Source organism: Astatotilapia calliptera, chromosome 5 (genome assembly GCF_900246225.1).
Source record: "Astatotilapia calliptera chromosome 5, fAstCal1.2, whole genome shotgun sequence".
Classification (NCBI taxonomy): domain Eukaryota; kingdom Metazoa; phylum Chordata; class Actinopteri; order Cichliformes; family Cichlidae; genus Astatotilapia; species Astatotilapia calliptera.
This window is the reverse complement of record NC_039306.1, coordinates 7,027,637-7,037,500: the sequence shown is the minus strand read 5'-3', so window position 1 is coordinate 7,037,500 and position 9,864 is coordinate 7,027,637.

Here is a 9,864-nt window from a genome sequence, read left to right as displayed (position 1 = left end):
AGCCTGGGAATGGTACTGAATCCCATTTGCAGTCACGCACACATAACCGGCACACATGTCAAAGCATGTATGTGTGAACTTGTGTGTAGCATGTGACACAGACTACACAGCCATACACTGGATTTGAGAAAACGAGTCATAGACAGCCTCTGCACAGATCTACCAGCTCCAGTCCACAAAACACATTTCCAAACAATTGGCAATTGATATAACAGATGAAGCTTTTCAGTATTAATGTCACCGTACTTTACAGGGTTGAGTAGTTCAGTAAAACTTAGAGTAAATAAGACACTAGTGATACTATTAGACTAGTATGCCCATCATTAAGAAAGTCAGTGTGTTCATAGTTTCTTGTCCTGTCCTGTCTATGTCAGCAAAATACATTGACGACATCAAGCTGTATGCAACTAGTGAAAGAGACGTCAATTCACTAATCCACTGAACCCTGGTTTCTCTGTCTGTCTGTCTGTCTGTCTGTCTGTCACTGGGATTGACATATACTGTCTCAAAAAACAGCTAGAAATTCATTGACTACCAATACAGGCTCTAGTCTTATTTGTGGTACATTTTGCATTAAAAAAAGTCTGTGGGAAAACTTAATGATTTGCTAACCACAGATACCCTGCAAAAGAGGGCTACAGTTGTATAACAAAAAAAATCCTTAATACATTCTTATAAGGAGTTGTTTGTGACACTGGTATGAACCTCAGCAAAAACATTAAAAGTTGCTTACTTGGTGGTCTGAGCATGCACACACACGCGCATGCACACACATACACACAAACATCTCATGAGATGTTGCACACACCTCCACAAGTATTATTGCATTGATGTTTTTGTTCTTTTCTCCTTCTCTTTGCCCTAATAAGTAGACTTCACAAAGGCCGATCAAAACATTGTCTTGCACAACCTCCTTTTGTGGGAGCAAAAGTGGCTGTAATGACTTGTTTTCCCACATCTGAAAGCCTTCCAAGAACAAAAAGCACAAACAGATTTTTCAGAAAGTGGGACTTTAAGCTACTGCACTGCCTCAACATGCTTGTTTTGATGGTTTAAATCCCCATTTCCGAGTTCCTCTCATCTGTTTACTACATCATTTAACCATGTAGTTTTTCTCCCAGTGAAACCTAATATTGTTACTGTACGCAGAGGAATGTTTTTCACCCTGTGCGATGTGGGGCGTGTTCACATCTCTCCTTCTACTCTGTTTCCTCCACGTATCTTTATGAATGAACAATAACACATGCCACATGTCATGAACAAGTGGAGTTACAACTTTTCCTGGAAGTTTGCGTAATTGTACTTCTCTGCAGCCAAGTGTTCTACTTATTGATGTAACAGATGTTAAATAAGAGCAGAACTGTCCATCATTCTATTGTAAACAGCACTGTCGTCCACTCCGGAGGTGTAATGGTGTATTGCTCTTATCATTGGCAGTGTTTTAAAGTTTTAGCATCAAAACGGTCTAGTTCTTTTAGATTTTTGGTGGAAAGTTTCAGAGCTGACTGTTGATGTCGTCATTTATATGCCTTTTTTCCTTTATTTTGGATCTGACAGTTAACAAGGCAGTAGTATACAATGAAATGAATGTAGTTGAGATTAGCTAGGTGTCTCTCAGTTTATGTCACTAATATACTAACATATATAGTATATTATTAATATTTAGTATAATAGCATATTACCTTCAACTCATAGGTTGAGTGGTAATATGGTATACTTCAGGAAATATATCACATTATCCTTAGAAGTTATTACTATATTGCCTTTAGTACCACAGTTCCTTTAAACCTTTGGTCTAAAGGGGGCAGGGATAGCTCAGTAGGTAAAGTGGTCGCCCCATGATCCGGAAGGTCGGCGGTTCGAATCCACTTAACGGCTACCCTGAGGTACCCCTGAGCAAGGTACCGTCCCTACACACTGCTCCCTGGGCGCCTGCTTAGTGGGCTGCCCACTGCTTCACTGAGTGAATGGGTCAAATGCAGAGAAAAACAAGTAATTTCCCCATGGGGATCAATAAAGTATCCATTATTATTATCATTAAAGGTACTATGGCACATACTGTTTATGAGCAGGTAAGGAATTATTCTGGGCTGTGTACTACTTTATGTACCAAAGTCCTTCATATATATTTCCAGTGATCTCCAATCATAAATGTTTTGTCCTCATATAATAGCTCACACCCAGCATTCCTTTCAGAGCAAGTAGAAAAGATAACATGTTATAATTTTAGTGGACTTGTCAACTGCATGTAAATGCTCCCAAATCTCAGAATTTCCACATCCCACAGATTAGGTTCAGAACACCTAGTAATTCTGAATCCAGGACATTGCATTTATCACACTAGAGGAAGTCATAAGAACATGCTAAACTGTGCCCTTTCATGACATGATGGAAAACAAAACTCCACGAAGAGGCCAAAGTGTGTCAGAGATCCCTCCTAACACCATCATACTGCCAACACTAGCCTGGACTACTGACAAAAGGCAGGTTTGAGACAGGAATTAATTCTGTTCATTGTAGACCGCCTTTTTCCTGAAATCGAGCCTCATCACACAAGGAAATATTTCTTTTTCTAATTTTCTAGTTTACATCTTTCTAGTTTTGGTGAGTGCTGATCCAGTGCAGATGCAGTTGGAATTTGTCTTCTTGGCACAACGTCTTCTACGTTTGTAACCCATGTACCTCAAGACTAGACAACAGCATCACTGTTGGCGACAACTGGGGTTTCTGTTCCCTTCTGACTTCTTTCATCAACAGGGCTTTCTATCCATACTCTGGGTGCTTTTTCGCACTGCCTTGAGGGAGTAATCTACGAGAGTGTATTAGAGCAATATTAAGAAAAATGAAAAAACACCAAAATTGTATTTGGAGAAAAAAGTAGAGATTACAGTTTTTATTTCACAACAAACTGCCATGGTTGCTGCTTTGGATATTTTTTTTCTCAAAATACAATTTTGACTTTAATCTGGAAATTTTCGACTTAAAATGATCGACAATATTTTGTTTTCTGTGTTGTGGCACTATTACTCTGTTGTAGTAATTTCTATAGACTGCAGTGGGTGAAAAATCCCAGTACAGTCTCAGAAATAATGAGGAATCACTGAAATTACAACATTTTCTAATTCTGATGTTTAATGGGAGCTTTATTTGAGGTTTCCTGACCCGCATCAGCTGATTTAGTGGCTCATAAGGGATTAGGTGTTTCAAAACCATCAATAACAATAAAAAATATATCTGTTGTACAGCACTTTGGTCGGCCGTGTAGTTTTTAAAATGCTGTATGAATAAATTAGGGTATGGTATGGTAACTAAAACAACAGTGCAAAGCAGAGTGGGCCATAATTCCTCCACAATAGTGTAAAACACTGATAAAGTCATAAAGAAAATGATAACAGTCATTTTGCAAGCTGTTGAATAATGGTTGTACATAATCTTTCACACATTACTTCTGCATTTGGCTTAGTTTTTGTTCAGTAATAATGACATAGTATATCATGTCTTGTTGTTGAGGTTGTTCAGTATTTGCCTAAATTTTAAGACCTGCTAATAACTGAATATATTTTTTATTATGTTCTGATATGTAAAACCTTAAGATTGCTCATTTTGCCATAACTGTACATGGCAAATTGAGAACTGCCAATCAGCTTAACATCTGAAGTGCTCTTTGTAGCCATACTTGTTGCACCTGCACTCAAAGCAAGAATGATTATTACAAAAGCATGAGTTGAGATACAGCATTCATTCTGAGCATGGTAATCCATCTACCTGCTATACAACTGCATGTTTTCACTGTCATTATAATTTTCGACAAAAAATTCTATTAGAAATGCCAAAGATTATTACATGAATATACCTTTGTGTAGCAATAAGAAAACCTAAGGCTAAGTTTTCTAGTCAGCTGCATAAATAGTTTGAGGGGCTATTATACGGTAGGTTAATTTTCTTGCTCAGTGGCAATATGGGGCCGCTGAAGGATGGTTTCTTTAGTTCCTAACTGCTATGAAGGTTAAATGAGCCACTTTGAAAAGTATTTGCTCACTGGACACTAAACCTTGCATAAATTATGTTGTGCAACTTTTTTCTGCCATGCATGGGTTCCTTTGAATGTCCATCGGCACGTGGGCTGACAGGACATCAGTGCATGATGACATTTACTCAGAGCTTCTGTTTATAATGATAAGATAACGGAGACAGAGCACTGAGTTAATGGGGGCATTGAGGATACAGTATATCTGTCAGGGGGGTCAAAACTTTCACAAATTTATCTCTGATACTCAGGTCAGCAAAAAGGTCAAAGTGTTCAACAATGGTGACAGCTCACTCACAACTATAACTGGACTTCAGTACCTTACTGAATGAAGGCCAATTAAATGAGAATTTAAAATACGAATTATTTTAAATGATTTAAAATTAACATTCAACATACTAATTTCACATGGAAATTATAGGTAAAATCAAAAAAATGACAGTGTAATGTTCATTTTGGGTGACCAACATTTCATTGCATGTGGAGCACATTTGTGAAAACAATAAATCTTTTGTTGCAGTTCAAAGTGAAATATATCAGCGTAGAGGATTGATGGGTTCATGCTGTCAACAATCCCCGCAGAAAACATCATCAATCCAAAAACATCACACAAGTATGTCATAGTAACCGCTGACCCAGTCAAATACTACTGCACTTAATGCACTCCTTCGCTAAGTGGCCTTTAAATGCTATCGTCAGACTTGTTAACCTATTGTTTCTGTGTGTGCACAAAGTAGGTCATCCCATAAAGTTGTACAGTAAGTCATTGTTTCTGGACTGCCTTTCACCAGTGGTCAGATATTCTTTGTTTTTTCAAGGTGTATCTGTACTGTAACTATCACAACAGAATGACAGGTAAAGATCCTCTCAGTGAGTTCATGACCCGTTCACTCATCAAATGACAAGCTGAAGAACAAATAAACACATCACAGCACGTCACTTTAATGACAGATGAGCAGCTTTTAGGGAGCGCATTCAAAAATGGGTGTGTGTGTTCTTTTTTGTCTATTTGCACATATTATCATAAGTTACAGTGTATTAAGCTCTCAAGGCCGCTGTACAAACTGTAGACTATTGGATCACTGCAGAGTTTATTGCTCAGACTTACAGATCAGCCTTACTTGTATCAGTTCATAGATAATGCCACCTTTATTTTGGAGAGTTAGTACTATATCCTGGCAAAACTGTTGTTTTCATAAGGCCGCAAGCCGAAACACGTTGGTCAATTATTAAAGTTATTCATCTTCCCTCAAGTGTTGCTGGAGTTCCTGCTTTGTGAATTCTTTCATCCTCTCCATGCACCTTGGAAGCAGGTGAAGTTGTGCCAGAAAATTTTTGCTGCGAAAACTGTTTTTTTCCCATTTTTAAAACTCCACAGGATTGTTTTGTCTACGAGAATTAAAATATGCTCTATTGGTGTATCTTATATGATGCATGCTTGCATGCTCTCTCTGGGACTGCATGGGTTCTCTCCAGGTGCTATACTCCAGGTACAGGCATGTTAGTTTAACTAGTGTTTCTAACTTGGGCATAGGTGTGAATGTGAGCATAAATAGTTGTCTCTCTGTGTTACCCTTGCTATAGACTGGTAGCCTGTCCAGGGTGTATACTGCCTTTTCCCCTGGGGGCTCCAGCCCCTTAGACTACTTAATGTAATATAATTAAAATTCCCAATGTGACTGTTTTTACATACATTGACTTATTTTGTGAATGTTCTCTTATCATTTGTCTGAAAGCTTCCAAAGTATCTAAAAATCCATTTGATACCATCCTCTTATCCACTGCAAATTTATGCTTATTTTGTGACATCCTCCAGGAGCTGCAGTTAATAACAGTACCATAAATAAATGAATTAAATTGTAAGCAAAACAGAAAACTAAATATCCAAGTGAATAGCATTAAAGATAAAGCAAATGTGCTGGATTTTAAATCAGGTTATATTATCTTTAATTATCTTTTATATTGTGAACATTAATATGGGTTTGTATGAAAAATCCCAATTTGTAACTGTGGTGAAAAAACATAATAATAAGCTTTGAATGTTACGGCAGTGTCCTGAAACATTTACCGTTACCATATCATCATTACTGTTTATAATTAGTAGAATAAGTAGAATCAATACTTAGTGTATATACATAATAATTCATGTTTCAGACCCTATTTCACTGTTAACATGAGTTTTAAAGGACATTTTGCTCACATAGTTCAACTTTGTCAACCATACGCCCTCAGTGACCTCTACATCTTTCATAGCAGTTCACCTCAGTCACCCCTACATTTCACATTTCAGAAACAAACCTTGTGACTTCCCTGTTGTGCCAACCCTTACTAGTTCTTCAGCTTCAAGAAAGCCGTCCCCTCCACAGAACTGAATGCATCCAGGAGCCAACAGCAGCCTCAGTGTATAGGAGGAGGTCAGTAGGTTCATGGAGATCTCCTTCCTTATAGCTCCAGTGCTTTTCCCACATACTCTATCAATAGCAATGAACTAGTTTCCTGTAAATGCCAGAAATCTATAGTCCACTGTGATAACTTAAAACAAAACAAAAATTGTTGATGTAACAGATCTACAGGTTTCCCAATAATCATGAATTTTAATGCTGAATCATGGCCACACATAATGGGGTGCCAGGAAAAAAATGTAAAGAAAGGGCAATAACCAGTTGACTTAAGTGGTGGAGGAGTGCTTGTTGGATTATCCAAAAGGTAATATATAGGTTCTGGGGAAGAGGGCACCTCACTTTCTGGGTCAGGCTGATGTGACTGCATGAGGCTTTTCCATCTCCACAGTCAATCTCCAGTAACGTCCTCCTCTGTAGGCCTCTACATTTTTTAAAGAACATGGTGGTTGTATTTCTGTGGCTTCACATATGAATGTACATCTTTGTGTGCACACATGACTTACGTTTGTATGTACCTGTGTATAGAGCAGCATCCACTTCAAACATAATCAGTGAACTCCCTGACCTGTCGCTCAATTTGGGCATGAGTGTCTTTAGGTCGTTAGGTTTGTTTGATCCGCCTTCTGGGGAGTTCGGGGCTACTTGCGAGGGTCGACCGGTCCCTATCTTGGTTCATCAGTTATCTCTCGCCTGCTGTCATCACTACTACAAACCCTCCACTGAGCTGACTGTAAAGAACAAAGAGTATTGACCTGCACTTCAATCAAAGGGATGTCTTAAAGATGAGGAATGACGGGTCAGTGGGAAGTATTCAGTCAATTCTCGAGGCTTCAGTTTTAAGCATCTTGCAAGCACAAACAACAACAACAGTACGCTTGACTGAAACTAAAATGAAAATGTAACTTAGTGTGTTTATTCATTACTTATTTTGTTTTCTTTTATTTGTCCAGCAAATTGATATTCTTAGCAAATAACTAACACAGAAATGCTGACGGCTTGTGTTTCTATGCGTTTGTGCAAAATAATCCATAATACCCCATAAATGAACCCATAAACCCAGTTTGTCCTTGTGTCTCAGTTAATATACTGCTTTATAAATACATTTAGTAATGACTCGCCGATAAATTTGCCTGGCACAAACGCACCACCGCCAGTACACATTTATTGCAATAAAACCTTCAGCTGCGTATTCTGCTCAAGGTCATAGGGGAGGGTGTTGCGTAGTTCTGTTTGCCTACACAGGACATCACAAGAAAACATGTTTTCTTTATGACTTGCACTATGCGCAGTGCCAACTATCTGTGACACTGCCAGTGTTTAATGTGGCAGCACAGACCAGCACACTGTCAGGCTGAAGTCCTGAAGTGACACCTTGCACAACAGCCAACTGCTTTTTGAAATAATAGAAATGTAAATTTTTTAGACTATGTCTAAATCTGTCATGCACTTTTTATACGATATTAATTTGACATTGGATCTAAATAAATATTTAAGTATTAGAAATTTTCAATACTCCAATTAATTACACTGAATTTTTAAGAGTGTTATGCTGCAACTAGCGATCACATTAATCTAATCAACTCTTTATAGTGTATGGAAACCAGAGATTTGTCTGTTTCAGGGCATGACCTGAGCTACACACTCAAGAGGCTGGGAACAGAGACATTTGAAAAGAAATTTAAATAAATATGTCTTTGGACAAAGTAGTCATTTCAGTTCCATAATGATGCTACTTTGATTTTTCCAAGTAAAGGTATCATTTTAATGCATGTGTCTAACATGCAGTAACTGGGCCATAACAGGCCAGCCACAATTTCTAGAGCAGTCCACTGGATAATTTTGCAAAGTGTGAGTCATTATTTGTCCAAATTTTCTTTTATTGTTTTGAATGCATATTAATCCCTTTGCAGTGGCCACTATTACTATATGGTAGTAAAAATAAATGATACGTTTCTAACTCCAGAAAGTTGGTTTTAAATACTATTTGTGATCTGTAACTTCTGTATGTGTAATGACACACTTGCTGCATTTATTTGTCTCAGGATGCTCACTATATGATTTGTATATGGACTGCGCCTGCGAAGAATTAGAAATTTGAAAGAGGAATTCGGAAATCGTTACTTTTTTTAATTTATGAATTATTGCACGCTTCTGTTGATCAAGCCTACTTCAGATTAAATTAGGCCATATGCTCCATAACCTAAAATGGGTTTGATACCCTTCATTTAAGCTGCCCAGTAATGAAAATAAATGCATTTTCAAACAATGTACTTCTTTTAAGCTGATGTTTTTAAAGATAAGGTTTAAAAATGTACTACAAATACTTGATTTTATTCATTACAAATGTGACTATGCATAATGAGAAGCACTGCCACTCATGCAACAAAAACACTTTATTGAGACGCTTTGGGATTTTAGAAATGGTTAGGTCCCATTATTTTGCATCGTGCTTCAGGTTGAGCACATAGAGTTTGGGAGATGTAGATGTTTACCAAGAAAAGAAGGCTTAAAAACAGATGTTATTAATCTACACTCAACAAAATCACTAGAGTCCTCTTTCGCAAGAATAATTTGATGGTTTGCACAACACGCATTTTTTTAAAATTCTGAGAAACAGATGAGGTGATTGGTGCCATTCTCGTGTCAGTATGTTAAAAATAAAAAAATCCAGCAAGCAGACTGTTGGCTTAGCTTTGCATAAAGACTTGAAACACTGAGAAACAGCTGGCCAAGATGCAGATCATCTGTCTTTGTTTTCAGACTGACGATATATATACGTACATATAAGAGAAATAATGCGGTTTTCAAGAAGGTTGTGTGGTTTTTTTTAAAGTTTTTAAGTTAACATTTCTTTAAATAATAAAGTAGCACAAATACAGTACTAAAGCTGCCTGATATCATGTGATACCACATATCAAACAGCATGAGCGGTCACCGTGTGCATTTGTAGGTGCGTGGGTGGTTGTTTTCTCGTTTTGGGGGGGGGGGGTGATTAATATGTGCCTGCTACACATGAGACGACTTTTGCTCGCTCACCCAATAACCGGCAAACATCAGTTAAGAGTTCAAGGTTGCTCTGATGCCACCCGAGAGTCTGTGAATGAGCACTTTTAAAGAGCAGCAACACGGGGCCCCAGTACATGTTATTTAAGTCATGCCAGCTCTGAGTGGGCGGCGTGTGCGTCTGTACTTGAGTGTGTGCGCTACATGTATGTCTATCTTTGTGAGGACCAATTAGCTTTAGCCCAAGTGAGGACGGTCCTCATTTGAGAACTGCGAAATGCTGTTGGGGAGCCAGGTTCGAGGCAGGTATATATCGGGTTTGGGCATTCAGTTGGGGGGGTTAAGATTGGGGTCCTCGCAATTATAAACGACATAAGGATTCGTGTGTGTGTGTGTGTGTGTGTGTGTGTGTGTGTGTGTGTGTGTGTGTTG